The 16,025-nt window shown below is 37.9% G+C and overlaps 1 protein-coding gene across 2 annotated transcripts in view; it reads right to left on the reverse strand.

The window, feature by feature from the left end:
• LOC122986866 (multiple epidermal growth factor-like domains protein 11) overlaps positions 1-15,233 on the reverse strand; it is a 172,809-nt gene extending 157,576 nt beyond the window's left edge. For both annotated transcript variants that reach the window (XM_044358331.1, XM_044358321.1), the window contains exon 1: positions 14,518-15,233. The gene's annotated coding sequence lies outside the window, so the exon portion shown is untranslated. The remainder of the gene's footprint in view (positions 1-14,517) is intronic.
• Between the last annotated feature and the right edge of the window lie 792 nt (positions 15,234-16,025).

The following is a 16,025-nucleotide window of genomic DNA, read 5'->3' on the forward strand; positions in this document are numbered from 1 at the left end:
GTTGCTAACTTTGGAGCTAACCTCCTTCACTTTTCCAGCATTTGGGGAAACAACAGAGGTGACTTTTTTTTAGCATTTAGCATCCCCAAGCTGTTGATGTAGCACTTTTCTCCTTATGAAAATAACACGGAGATTATTCGACCAATGAGAATTTAGTCGGACGAGAGCATATCGACCAACTAATCGACCAGTCGGCCAGCAGACTACAGCCCTAGTTAGCATGCTGACATGCTAAAACAAGATGTGACCTAAATATGACCTGCTATTGCAACACAAGGAGAACCTTCACCCGCAGGTCCATTAAGTTTGATTCAGCAGTGTTACAGTTTCTATTACAGCTGCAGCTTTGAGCGGAGGCGTTCAGCTTGTTTCCTTCTATTAAGTCATCCTCCTCTTCCTCAAACACACCAGGACACAAAGTGAACGACAGAACTTGTTTCATAATGAAAAGCGGATCTCATTTCTCAGGTGTATTAACACTCCACTGTCTGCATGTAGTTCACTGTTTATTAGAAACAGACAAGACGGTTATGCTGCATACTTGCCTCAAAATGCGACTATATTATTTTATTAATGTGTTGACAGATTTGTATTGTATATGGAGCATTGCTTGGACCTAATGTTTTTATTTGATCATGATAATTGTATTATAGGAAGTAGGTTATAGTCATTTTTTTATGTGGTTGTCTTGATTTCATTTGCATTTAACAGAAAAGTCTCCAGTCTAGACAGAAAAGTCCAAAAAATGATGGAGCTCCTCAAAAATTATGTGATGTTTTGTAGCTTATAACTTAAAATGCTTCACAGATTACATGTAAATACTGTAAATTTCTTTAAAATAAAGTTTCCTGTAGCTTTAATGTTTAAAATACCATCTGTAGATGCTGAATGATACACGTTTCCATGAACACAAACCCAAGATACATTTAAGGATGATTTAAAATGTATTTTCAAACACACAAATCACTCATTAACTTCAGGGGGTAAAAAAGTTAATCCATCACAAAATCCCAGCAAAAACCTTTAATGCTAACAGAGCTTTATCACCCGTCTCCTTATTAAACGGATGCACATCTATGTATCCAAATCCACAAGCATTTAAAACCTCTGAGGACTGTCAGTCATAATTAGTATGTTGTTGCCGCCCCTGCTGCTAACATTAAAGCAAAAGAAAGTAAAATTTATCTCTAAAGGTTCCTTCAGATATTCGCTTTAGAATTCACATCAGAGCACATGAAGGTGTTTTCCGATGCACGGCAGCACACGGCAATCAGCGCTTTCCTTCATTAGACGACTGAAGGTCATCTGTAGCATCTCTAGCTCATATGAAAAATGCTTCGGGCAGATTCTCAGGTGAAATAAGGTGCAGAAACAGCAGTATTTAGGTTCAGGAAAGTTAATTCATGATGCTAATGATTCTGTTGAGAAATCATTCATGAAACCTATATTAATGACTAACGAGTTGCTTATGTTTTTCTTTGCCCACCAGCTGCTGTCCAAGACGTTAATCGTCCTAACCGACCCGACCCAAGGCCGGAGCAGAGCAGGCTCCTGCCCCGCGGGCCCCAATTTACTTTGTGTTAATTGGATCAATTATACATTTGTTTAGTGATATGCATCATTAAAGCCCAATTACAAACTAAAATAGGCTCCTTTTTTTTTTTACCTAAATCTAAACCCCATTGCTAGAAAAATATCAGGTGATTCTGCAAAACCAAAGATGGAATTTTGCTCTTCGTTCCACGTTTCCAGTAAAAATCCAGAAGTGGTCGGACATGTTTTCATCGTCAGCCATAAACTGTTAAATTTTAAGGCCAATCTCTTCTCTTTATTCTTTTAATAGTCATCATGAAGACATGACTGGTCTGTTTTTATTTATTTATTCATTATTTGTTCTCTGTACCATGCTTTTCTCCATATGCGCCATGTTTTTTTTAGGATTTTATCCAAATTGTGTTTATTTTATTCTATATTCTGTCATTTTATGTGTTTTTATTTTATTGTATGTCTCAGTCTCTGTTTTTTTTGTTTTTTTTTAAATGTGCTCAATAAATAAATTGACTTGACTATGTTCAGTAACACAAACCCAACACAGCATTTTAAGTTGGCACTTTCTACAGTATCTGGTATGGTTGTATGGTTAAAGTAGAACTGCAATGATTAGTCGATTAATCAATTAGTTGATTGACAAAAAATGAATTTTTAAAGAAAAAATGAATAAATTCTCAGATTCCAGCTTCTCAAATGTGAATATCTTCTGGTTTATTTAGTCTTCAATATTAGTAAACTAATTATTTTTGGGTTGTGGACAAAACAAGACATTTGAGGACGTTATCTTGGGCTTTGGGAAACAGTGTTTCACATTTTTCACCTATTTAGGACATTTTATGAATCAAATGATTAATCGATAATGAAAATAGTCATTAGTTGCAGCCCTTGGTTAAGGTAAGGTTAAGATGGTGGTTATGGAATATACACTATGGTGAAGGTATTGTTAGGGTTAAACAACTAAAACACTTGAGTTAATATTAAGTAAAAATTGTGGTTACTGTTAATTACGTCAAGTCAAGTGTATGAAAGTCAGTCTCTGCCATGCTGCATAAAAGGACAAACTACTTCCTGCATGGAAGACAAAACGGTGGCAGAGTCCAATGTGTAATACTGGGCAGCAAAATCTACTTTTAACATTTCAGTTGATATCATGCTTATATATCCTCAAACAAATCAGTGTTTAACCACATTATCACAAACTAACTGACATACAGCAAATGCCACGTTGATGTCTTCAATGTTGTTTGTTTTGTCCGACTAAAATCCTTAAAGCCTCTGGAAACGAGCCTTGAAATCATAAAAATGCATATATGATATCAAAGTTGAGTGTCTCATTAAGCATCCACAAAAATCTGAATGAAAAAGAAATAGAAAACCACTTCATTTTCTATTCATTCACTAAAATGTTTTGCTGATATGGAATAAAATACCAAATCTATCAAATAACCCTAACCCTACTTGGTTAGAAAGCTTGACTAATCATAATTCAGTTTACTGCCATATACGACTATGAAAACAAGCAAATTGTCACATTTGAGAAGCTGAACCCAAAGAACGTTTTGCATTTTAGCTTAAAAAAATTACTGAAACAATCATCAAAATAGTTGCAGATTAATTTTCTGTTGATCGACTAATCAATTAATCGTTGGTCAATGGTCAATCAGTCCTCCATTTTGGTCCAAAGTGAAACACCTTGACAAATACTGAAAGAATTACCATGAAATTTTGTACAGACATCAGAGGTTCCCAGAGGACGAGTCCTGTTATACAAAATTATGATTACACTGTGTATGAGTGTTACTATTCTATCTAGATCATGATGAATTGTTCCTGTCTTGTACTGCAACTCTGCAACATCAGCAGACTCATCAGCTAAGGTTAAAGGAAGTTCAGCGTTATGTTTATAAAGAGGAAGGTGTAGAAATTAAAATTCGTTGGAGAAAGGGTGAGACAGGTCATCTGGGGGTCAGTTGGGCAGGAGAACTGAAAACAGACACGACGTTATCTATAAGTCTGTATTTTGATAGATTAAGAAAAGAACTGTAACGCCCACTTAAGGTGTATAAAACCCTGTCATAACCACTTTATTTTCTATTCATTCACTAAAACGTTTTGCTGATATGGAATAAAATACCAAATCTATCAAATAACCCTAACCCTACTTGGTTAGAAAGCTTGACTAATCATAATTCAGTTTACTGCCATATATGACAATGAAAAACAGCAAATTGTCACATTTGAGAAGCTGAAACCAAAGAACATTTGGTATTTTTGCTTAAAAAAATGACTGAAACAATCATCAAAATAGTTGCAGATTAATTTTCTGTCGATTGACTAATCAATTAATCGTTGCAGCTCTAGAAGGATGGTCCTCCAATTTGGTTCAAAGTGAAACACCTTGACGAATATTGGATGAATTACCATGTAATTTTGTACAGACATCAGCGGTTCCCAGAGGATGAATCCTAAAGACTTTGTTGATCCCCTGACCTTCATCTTATTCTGATATATCTCAACATCTGCTGGATAGATTGGCACTAAATATGCTCCCCAGAGAATAACTTCAGTGATCCACTACCCAAGGCTAGATTACTAACCAGGAGCAGAGCAGGAACCTACCCCAATGGGCCCCAATTACTTTGTGTTAATTGGATCAATTATACATTTGTTTAGTGCAATGCATCATTAAAGCCCAATTACAAACAAGAATATGCTCCTTTTTTTTTTAACCTAAATCTCAACCCCCGTATTGTGGTGATTCTGCAAACCTGAGGAAGAGTTTTCCAGTGTAGTAATACTGGTTGGTTTATGGGACTCCAAATGAATTGGGGGAACAAGTGTGAGGGGGGGCACTCAGCAGGAGTCCAGAGGGAACAAGTGTGTTGTGTGGAGGGGGGGGGGGGGGGGGGGGGGGGGGGCACTCAGTAGGAGTCCAAAGCTCATTTTGTCCCTGGACCCCCTAGAGGGTTAATTTGGTCCGACCAACATTTCACCAGAAGTCTGTAAAAGCTGTAGTCAATTTTCAATCTAACTGGTGGTTCAGCAACAGATGTTAAGATTCTGACAAAAAGATAAAAAAAGACACAGATACCTGAGTAGCATCATGTTTTGATTTGGTTTATATCGCTTTATCCAAACCCTTTATAGGCAGAACACATCTCGTTCAGTTTGGTTGGCAGCTGTCGTAGCGTGGTCAGGAACTAACAGAGACTCTACAGACTGTTGATTGTCAGAAAAGAAGAAGAAGGAGGAGGATCGCTTTACTAGGTCTCGCTGTGCTCTGATGGACTTAGTATAATCCACTATAATGCTTAAAGCTCTCAGGGTCTTCTATGAGGGAAGCTGTCAAAGCTGGTTAACTTGAAGTTGAAAACTCAATCTGAAGGCCCGATCCAAGGAGAGGAAGTAACTAAACATCGAAAACTGTGACGGAGAGAGGGTTACTCTGCCAGGAAGCACTTCTCTAACTTGTGGGGTTTTTTTTCTTTCAGAGGACGCTGACAAGTGCTCTCTACATGTTCGGGGGTACAGTCACAATAAATGCAACAGCAGAATTAAATTCTTCCCTCAGTACCAGTGGCTGTGCAGAGTCGCTGGGGTTGATCACTGCTGTAATTTGGTTCCACTCGTCTCCCAGAGCAGGCAAGGTCATTACTTATTACGAGGAACATAATGATTCGGATTGTCCGTCTCCAGGCTCTTGTGTTTAATGAAAGCAGTGGGGAAAAAAAAAATGCCACAAAAAAATCTCACACAAATTCCCAGTTGGCTTCATTTCAGGCTTTTTGGTTACTATGATTACTTTACTGTACTGTTCAGATATGCAACTTGATTTGTAGCCCAGGGACTCCAGCGAGTCCCAGGGTTAGTAGGCAGTCTGAAATAAGTCTGAATTTCTAAAATAAAACTTTTTTTTACTGGTTTGAAAACTGCAGCAGTAACCGATGCTGGTAAATTGGGGTGTTTTGTTTATGTGTTTCAGGCTTGAAGATGCATCGGCTCACACCGAGGAAGGAAATGCAGACCTAATCAATAAAGTAACCACCAAAATACTGAACCGTTGAAAAAGAGCAAAATATTTTTCTTAGTACATGTTTCTACCTATCAAAATAAAAAAAACAATAATATAAACACCAGCACTGCTAAGGACGAACACCAGAGTGAAGCAAAGTTGACAAGAAGAAAAGATGCATTTTCTTATCGCTGTTTCATCCACACTAATATGGATATTTTCCGTTCCGGCCTCTCATCCACATGCAAACAGCATTTTAGGTCCTAAAACACAGACTCTGTGTATCTGCATGGATATGTAAAACAGAGCGTTTGGGAAATGATGATGTCACATCTCATTGTTGCTTTGTGTAATGAACATGCACTTGAAACAACATCTCTCACTGCCCGATCTGTACCGCACATACGCAAGCAGGTCCACCATCTTGGACAGCTAAGTATGGCAACACCACTTGGACAAACAACATTAGAGTTGAGTTTTGTCACTGCCTGATCCGCGTTATCTAATCTGTATGAGGGAGATGTAAACTTCAACATATATTTTGCATATTATTTATTTTTATTACAAAGTAATTTCCTGATTACCTGACAGGTCTTAATAGCTTTTCTGTCCGTTGTTATCTTAGAAATAGAGACAAAGAGTTGTAGTTCAATACAGAACAGATGAATATTAGGTCTAGCCTTATGGATGGATAGGCTAGGGTGAAATAAACCGTTAATCTCTCTAAAGCTGATAATACTCGAAACTCTTCATCTTTGTTGATGTTGTAGTACAGTAGTTATTGAGCAGTGATAGAAGACTGTTAAACTCAACTCTAATGTTGTTTGTCCAAATGGAGTTGCCGTACGTAGCTGATGCAATTCGGGCAGTTACAACAACTATCGCCAAAGGAAAATAAGCTCACTATACACGCTCAGAATGTTCTTCTCTGGTGTTTGATGGTGTGGACTTTATCGCCACCCACTGGTCCTGCGTGCTTGTTTGATCGTCTGCAGTCGTTTTTGCTTTCTCATGTGTACGGAGATATTTTAAAACGAAGGTCATGTGGACAGAATTTTTTTTTTTTATATCCATTTAGAAGAATATCCGTATATGTGTGGTCAAGGCCTGAGTTGATTTGTTAAGTAGAAATTTATCTAAAAAGTCAACAAATGACCTATGTTTGGTATATTCATGTAACGCCTGTTGAGGACAGTTGTTATGTCGCTCACAAGCATAATCAATGGACGTAGATCTATATTTGTTAAATATGTATTATTTAACAAATATCTATATCTGTTAAATATCTATTTTATTTATGGCTCTCATTTAAAACCTGCTTTGTTTTTAGTGTTTCCAGTTTTTAAATGTCTCTTTCTGTCTATTTTTCCACCTATTTTGAAACACATTATAAAGCAATTTTTTGGTATGAAATGAGCTGTTTAAGTAAAGTTTTATTATTATTGGACAAAAATCAACACATAAAGCATGCAAAGCAGGACTTTTCCAACACAGACACCTGAGTTTAGCATCTTCTACATGAGCTGCGTCGCTGAAGAGTGTTATTATATATATTATATATATTATATGTTATTATTAAGTTATTTTACTGAAAGTCGTGCACTGAAACTGTCAATCAACTGACCAGCTGAGATGAAAATGAGTATTATTTACTGCAATCATGAAAATGAGACAAACAAACATGAATGAACAGAAAAACCTTTTACATTTCTCCAAAGAGGAGTTTTAGTTTCACCACACATCATCAAACAGATTACTGTAATGATCAGTTATAATAATATATATAATATTACTGGTTTCAGCTCAGAACAGCCACTCGGGACAATTCAGTCCAGTATGACTCATCTAAAAACACTGTTACCAACTATTAAAACTAGGAAAGGTAGATTGTTAAAGGCCCAGTTCACCCAAATAACAACAACAACAGCAACAAAAACAGACAAATCTCACTTGTCTCTAAGGTTGGATTACCAACGTTGGCACCAACCCAGGAGCCCCAAAGCCTCAAGTCAATGTCACATCATAGGGGTCAATATTATTTGATTAATGGTAAATTACAATATAAACTATGACAGATCCTCCATCTTATGTTGGACGTCTGACACTTGTGTATCAAAATCTAGTTTTAAGACTTGGATTCATATAGTTGTGTTTTATCAAACTGAGCAACCTTTGGTCATAGGATCACTGTCAGTCTGCAACCAACAATTATTTACATTATCAATTAGTGACTGATTGAATATTCAGTGTATTAATGTTGTTTTGTCTGACCAACAGTCACATCTGACAAGCTGGTACCAGAGAATTTATGGCATTTTTGTTGCCATAAATGGCTCAAATGATTAATAAGTTATCAAAATTTTCTGCCAAACAACTAATCAACCAATCATTTCAGGTCCAAAGCACTACAATGTATAGTGGGGATCAATAGGGGCCCCAACAACAAACTTCTCCCCTGGGGCGAAGTTCATAGAATCAGTGTCTGATAATCTGCAGACACTCTGATCAGTTTTCATTGGACCACTACTCTCTACCAAAGATACCACAGAAGTGATATGTTTTGGTGTAATTGGCGTGAACCAATCATCTGCAACCGTGTGGCCTATTTCCCACCTCAGATCTATTCAGAAAATTGATTTTGGTCGACGGCTCTGAAAGGACGCTGATCATTTCTAGAACAGCTGACGCGTTTGACCAATTTGAAGATTGTCGACACGCACGTTTTCTGATCTACCATCTCTATGGTTACAGTTAGGTTGGGTTAGGAATAGATTGTGGTCACGGTTAAAAGAACACAGAGTTGAGTGTTGGTTGCAAACAGGATGCAAAGCCTTGTTGACCCGTCCGTTCACCCCGACCTTAATAGGTTTTGAGAAGCTGTTATGACGTCAAACCACTTCTGCTTTTTCTCCTGCCAGGCAACAGTCATAATCTGTATGACAAGAGGAGGTTGTTGTCAGGTTCATGTGAACAAAGGCTGTTTTAAGGCATTTGAACCGATGCGTAATGGTTGTTTATTCTGGTGAGGACGGATGCAGCAAACACCAGTGACAGACCAGCAGTGCATTCAAGGAGTTTATAATGGTGTCTGATTGATGACACTTCTTTTCTTAATTATTTTCTCAATTAATCGTTTGATCTAGAAAATGTCAGAAAATAGTGGAAAATGGCCACCACATTTTCCAAGAGTTGATATGTTCACATATCTCATTTTGACCAACCAAGAGTAAAATTCAAATATATTCAACTGATTATCATATATGACAAAGAAAACCATAAAATATTCAAATTTGAGAAGCTGGAACCAGCAAATATTTAGACTAGATGTTACTTAGACCTGCAAAAAACGTTTTTTGTCCACTTTTTTCAGCAGAATCAAGTTATGACAAGATGATATATTGAACTTGTTAGCAAACAGTTGCTTATTTCCACATCCAGCAGTTATGGAGCAACACATGAACATCATTCATTTGGAGTTGTGTTTCTGTCCACCTGGTGAATGTAAGTCCAATATTCACTCTCTTTTAGCTCTGTTTTTGTTCTCCACCAACTCCTCAGGGAAGTGTTAGCTTAGCTTAGCTTAGCTTAGCTTAGCTTAGCATAAAGACTGGAAACAAGGAGAAAACTAGTCTGGCTCTGTCCACAGAAAACAAATACATTTATAAATACCTTTGAAACCTCATAAATTAGAACAGTGTGTTATGTTTTTTTAATCGCTACACAAACAGAAATGTATTTATTGGTTGCTGCTTTAATTTTACACCAGGTTTCACTGATAATTCCCAATTTGACACATTGTTATTATAAAAAATATTGATTACAGCCACTTTAAATAAATGACAAAAAATCAATCAAATTATCAAAATTAATTGACTAATTGTTTCGACTCTACACATGTCAGTTATTCATTGTCATATCATCTGTCATAATTCATCCTTCACTCTGTCGGTGCACAATGAGCAAAGCAAGAATTATGGGATGTCTGTAGCTCTCACCACAACAACCTTTGTAAAAAAAAACAAAAACAAAAAAAAAAACGTGACCCCCCCAACATAAGAGTCTCCTCTCCAAGAAAGCTTTAACATTCCCCCCGGCAACACAAGACAAACATCCCGTCCCACTTTCCGAGTGTGTGTGTGTCAACGTCGCGAAAGTCACAACAACCCCCTGAAACCTTGATGGGATTCCATCCTGCATTGCTGCAATGTCACCGCTGTAACTACCGCTCTGTGCTGCGCTGGGCAACAACACGCCGAAGCCTCTGTCTTGTTTTGTGTGTGTGTGTGTGTGTGTGTGTGTAATGTGCTACTCGTCCATTTGCCCTGTAGAAACCATTCATGATGTTTTGTAATGGTCAGCTCCATCATCCTCCTTCCTGTCCACTCCAAAGTACCCACCAGGCAGAACCACTTAAAAGTCTTTCATGTTGCTTTTTTTTTTTTCCTCCTCTTTCTCCTCCGCTTTGCCTTTGTTGCAGGATGAATAAGATGCTGTGAGAGCCGATGGGCTGCTGGCCTTAATGGTCTCTCCCTTTTTACCTCCACCTCATGAGCTATTTGAATTTCATGACTGATGTTTTGCCGTTGCCTCATCTCAAGAATGAGAGAACAGGGCTCAAACTTCTTGACGAAGTCTCTCCATAATTCATAACCAGCCCCCCCCAACCCCCCCTCCCTCAAACACACACACACACACAAAGACACCTTCTCAGCGACCAGACGGTTTTGCTCAGGAGCATCATAAATAAGGCTCAAGATTTTCATCTCTCATTTCTGATGTGATAAACAAAAACGTATGCAGAAATGCAAGTCGCTGGGAGAAAAAAGAAAAAACAGAATGCATGAAACACCTTTTAAAAACTCACAAAGATTACATTGATGAAGATGATGTTTCCCAGTCTTACACTGGGAAGATACTTGATAATGCAGCGTAAGCAGCTCAGGGAAAAAAAACAACTTTCCATGCAAAAGAAGCCGACCACAAGCGTTGGAACTCCGATATAACATGTCCTTGAGAAACAACAGCCAGTGTTCTCCCATTTATCAACACTGATTACGTGTATTGATCTGACAGAACATGGAGGATTCCCAGTTGAAAGGGTTCAGCAGACTGGAAACTGAGCGGCTGCTGCCTCCGAGGATCATGATCTGTCCAGATTGGAAGGGGACGGACATTGTCAGACTCTCACACAGCGTCACCCGTGAGGTCAACGTCTCTGAACATGCTTTATTATCTAGTAAATACACAACGATGTATCGGCGACGTTTTACAGATATTTGGCTGAATTATCTGTGAAGTTTTGTGATATTATTTCAGCAATAGTTCTGTAAAACTAAATAAAAGCTCCGTCTTTCTTTCTGTACTGGCCGCTTTAACGAAGGTAAAGCACATCACAGGTTAGTTTTGAGTCTTCGTTGGACATCTGTGTATAAAATAGAACATCATTTTTTGTGCCTAGGATTGTTTATCTTTTGCAAAATATTGCCTGATGTGCTCCAGGCAGAAATTTTTCTCTCTCTCTCTCCAAAATGAGCATGAATATGAATAGCTTTCTGGAATGAAATAGAAATGGAAAGTCCAGTTTAATGTGCTGGTAGACTGACAAACAGTACTTTCCTGTTTCTACACAGCATTGAAAAAAGCCGAGAGGGACAGTGCACTGCTTGCTCCAGTATTCCTCCTGTATTTCTGCAGCAGATCAGGTGGTTAATGGCTTTGTGTGGACTGTTTTGGTTTTGTATGCATGTGGTGGGGGCGGGGGGCCCACTAGCCTGGAGGAACCATTACTACTGGTGACACACTTCAATCCTCTGCTCTCAACAGCATGTTATTATTTAAGCGGTGATTGGAATTATGTTTACCGTTAACGGGCAAAATCAGGAGCGCAGGAGTGTTGCGGGGGGACGGATTATTAAAAGCAGACGATGTGTTATTTTTCATATAGACTTTTTAATGACTCCCATCACTGCAGCCACAAATAAGTATTGGTAGTTAAAGTACTGAAGGCTGTCCTGATCATAATTAATTCATACTTGATCTTTTTTTTCAAAAGACGTTTCGATTTTTAGTTTTAATATTTTCTTGTCACATAATAAAGAAATCATTTCTATTTTACTGACATGAAGCACCTTAAAGGACATTGAAACATGCTCCTGTTCATACTGACCATTAGAAGATCCCTTCATGATGCACTTACAATGGAACTGATGGAGGACAAAAATGTATTTAAAAGTTTATCTGAAGATAATATGAAGCTTCAGCGTCCAAATGAGTCAAATCAAGCAGATATCTCAACAAGTTCCTCTTTTTGTTACTAAACTTTAGCCACAGACGATGTGAAGATCCTGATAATCATCAAAATACGCTTAAAACTCTTAAAATGCCACTAAAACAAACTGGAATCACTTTAACTTTCATTTTGCGAGGAAACAAATATTTTTTATTGCATCATAGGATACAAATCTTATTTTTTTTTTTTTGTGAAAAACAAACAAGGACAGATTCAGACTCTCACCAACACTCAGCAGGTAATCACAATGAGACAGGAAAGAAATCCATCCATTAATAAAAAGAATCTACTTTATCAACCTGACGTCCAAACATTCACATCCTCAGCCTTCAACCGTGCTGACCGATGACTGGAAAGTCGCCCTCGTGGCAAACGGCAATTCAAAATAAATCAGGAAATCAATACGACTGTATGTTAGTGAGCCGGGCAGCTTTCTCAAGCCACTCATGTGAGAATATTCACAATTATCACGATAATGGAAATTCACCATGATTAAATTATCTTTGAGTGTTTTTAATCTCGATATAAGATAAAATCTTATATCTCCACCGCGGCTCAACAGGGAAACACAAAGAGGGAATTTGATGCTAACAAGACTGCTGAAGCTTCATATTAGCTTCAGATAATCTTTGGGTTTTGTCCTCCATCACTTACATTGAAAGCACATTAGATGATCTAATAACCAGCATGAAGAGCACGAATGATTAAAGCAAACAAAACCTCTTTCAGTGTTCATTTGGGCTCCTGACTGTTGCTTTAAGACACACTTGAAACATTGTGAACTCCTCCTTTAAACTAAATCTCAAATTTGCATTTTTCTTTTTTTTTTTTTTTTAATCTCATGAGTATTGACTATTAAAGTAATATAAATATTTTCCATTGAAACAGAATTATCCTTACCTGGAAGATAACAGGGTTTATTTACATATCAAACAGCACTCTTCTTTCCAGTCAAGCATGGCCTCAACTTACTTCAAGTGCAAGACATGTGCTCCAGAGATTCTCAGACTCAGGTTTAGTCGTTTGAGAGTCTGCAGCCATCTGCCATCAGTCTCATTTACTGCGGGGTTTTTTTTCTCCCCTGAGATAAATGCAGCTTCTTCTTTTTCTTTTTTTTTTTCTTTAACAACCTTTTGTCGCATCTTGCACTTTCGCAGAGTGCAGAACTCACACTTCTGGCAACTTAAGATCCTGAAATGATTCTTCAACTGAACTGTTGACCCTCCATCACAGGCATCAGCAGCTCTCTCTCTCTCTCTCTCACACACACACACAGCATCATCTTAACAAGTAAAACATTTAATTAACGTAAGAGCTCAGGAGTCGTCAAAAGCTGCATTATTATTATTGCGAGGGCACATTTGTGACAAATGTCTCAGTGACATATTGCACAGCACATTCTCCGACTAAAGCAGCGAAGCAAATGGAGCTACTTGAGGAGAGAAACACAGAACAGGAACCTGAACAGCTCTTCTCTCGAGCACTTCCACCTCTCTTCCTCACTGTTTGGGTTCACTTTGAGCTTTACATTCATTCAGAATATTTCCATTAATGTGACATTTTTGAAAACAATCCTCCAAGAGACATGACCTGAAACCTCCTAAACACACTATGTTCAGTATGAGAATCCATGAGCAGACCAGCTGAAGGTTTGCTCAACATCGCCATCTAGTGGCTTCAGTGTGAGACTCCCTGTGTAAAGTCTGCCTGCTGGGACGCCTCAGGGGAATCAATGCTAGTATTACAACAGCAATGATCATCTAATTAACGGCCAAACCTTTTGATCACTGTAGAGTCCAGACTTCTAGCTGGGGAAACTGTGTCAATATAAACCAGCATTTTTCAGTCCTCAGCATCCAGAGTAAAGAACCTCACTGCAGTTTTTTAGTCCAGGTCTGTCCTACAAGTGACTTGATTACAGTTAATTGCATTCACCCGTCGGCCAAGGTCGATTACATCCCGATTAGATGACTGGAATAAAAATCCAGCAGAGCTCTGGCACCTGCAGGACTGCACAGCAGGATGAAGCAATTGATAGTAAAGCAACTTGCTTAAATGAGGAAAATCCCTACAGTGACTGGACGTCAAGAAAGCATATAGTGTAGTTTCATAAAAACTTTTTTTTTTTTTTTTTTGCATTAACAACAGCTATAATTTAAATGACTGATAATCTAATTAGAAGAATCTGGCACGTGCAATAACTGTGATTCCTTCTTAACAGAAAAATATCAATAAGGTTTGCTCAAGTTGCTCAAATTTTTGCACATATAGCTAAAAACTGAATCATGCAGCTAGATTATAAACACATGCAGGTTACTTAAGGTTATAATATGATAAAAGGATTTATTCATCTAGTGCGAATCGACCGGAGTCTTTGCAACTGCAATCCTATAATCAACTTCAGAAGGATAATCTGCAGTAGAGATATTAATATTACAACAGCAAACGTGTTAAAGGGAATACTGGAGGAATATTACGACGTTAAGATTTTTAAAAAGGACAGATATAAGCGCGATGAGGTGATTATAAACTTACTGATGCAAAACCGGGTTTAAGATTGAATGATTATTCCATAGAGATCCTTCTGCTCTTAACTGAATAACTGGTACATTTTTTAGGTAATTAAGAACATGATAGAGTCACCAAAAACAGCTTTAGCGCTTACCTGCAGGATGCGTCCTAAATAAAGTTCATTCTCGTGGACTGCATGCAAAGAGTAAATGTGGTGTTAAAAAAGCGACGCTGACAGCTGACATGGCTGAAAGTGATTAGAGTTTCAAAAAAAACAAAAACATGTGAATGATGAATGTCGCGGTGGAAACATGAGTAAAGTCCTCAGCATCAGTGATGGTGTAGTTGCCAACTTGAGCTCAGTGTCTGTGCTGATGCTGCGCTGCAGCTTCTCTCCACAGCGCAGCCAAAGAGCAGCGGACTCAGCGAGAGGACTCCCCCCCCCAGCACCGCCGCCTTCGGGAGGGGAAACACGCTGTTTTACAAGAAAGTAAAAAAACTGAACATATTCTATTAAAAATAGATACAGTTATTAACACCAATTTGATTGCTGATGTCTGAATATCAATCATAGCTAATTCGTTTTTATGACCAAAGGAGAAAGACTTTTAAAAAACTAGCTGATGAGCATTTAGCTTATCAATTTTTGGCTAGCATGCTAACAGAAAAATGGGCATCTTTTTCACTTGAGCCACCTGTTTATTACTTAATTTATGTCCAAGATTTACTGGTGTTTTTGCCTTTTTTGACTCCACCAGAGACAACAGCTGTAACGGCTTAATTTGAACTTTCTTCTCCCATTACCTCTTTATTTCTGCTCTCTTTTGTTTTGTGCTGGATAGTTAGCCAGTGATGGAAGAAGTATTCAGATCCTTTACTTCAGTAAAAGTACTAATACAACAATGTAAAAATACTCCATTACAAGTAAAAGTCCTGCATGAAAAATCCTACTTAAGTAAAACTGCATAAGTATTATGTATTGTATGTTATCACATTTCACATGTCATGTATTGTATTATATGTAGTATGAAGTATTAGCTATATACATTCTGGTTACTGGTCCTCCATCTTTAATGCTTTATCATGTGTTTTTAAGAAACCAGTGCAGCCAAACCTTCTTACAGCGCTGGCTGGTTTCTATTCTGACAGTGACTCTCTTTCTAAAGCACAGTTGGCCCATGGCTGATGTTTTACTGCTGGACAGATTAATTCTGTTTAACTGGACACAATCTGCTCCTTTCTTTTCAGTGATGGAAGAAGTGTTCAGATCGGATTTACTTCAGTAAAACTACCAATACATCAATGTAAAAATACTCCATTACAAGTAAAAGTCCTAATGAAAAATCCTACTACAATAAAAGTATATTGTATAAGTATTATGAGCTTGATGTAGTTAAAGTATTGCAGTAAAAGTAGTGGTTTGGTCCCTCTGACTGATATATTATTATATATGACATCATTAGATTATTAATAGTGAAGCATCAGTGTTAGAGCAGCATGTTACTGTTGTAGCTGCTGGAGGTGGAGCTAGTTTACACTACTTTATATGCAGTTAGCTAGTTTAGTCCAGTGGTTCCCAACTTAGGGGTCAGGGCCCTCCAAAGGGTCATCAGATAAATCTGAGGGGTCGTGAGATGATTAATGGGAGAGGAAAGAAGAAAA

The sequence above is a fragment of the Thunnus albacares genome, chromosome 1 (genome assembly GCF_914725855.1).
Source record: "Thunnus albacares chromosome 1, fThuAlb1.1, whole genome shotgun sequence".
Lineage (NCBI taxonomy): Eukaryota > Metazoa > Chordata > Actinopteri > Scombriformes > Scombridae > Thunnus > Thunnus albacares.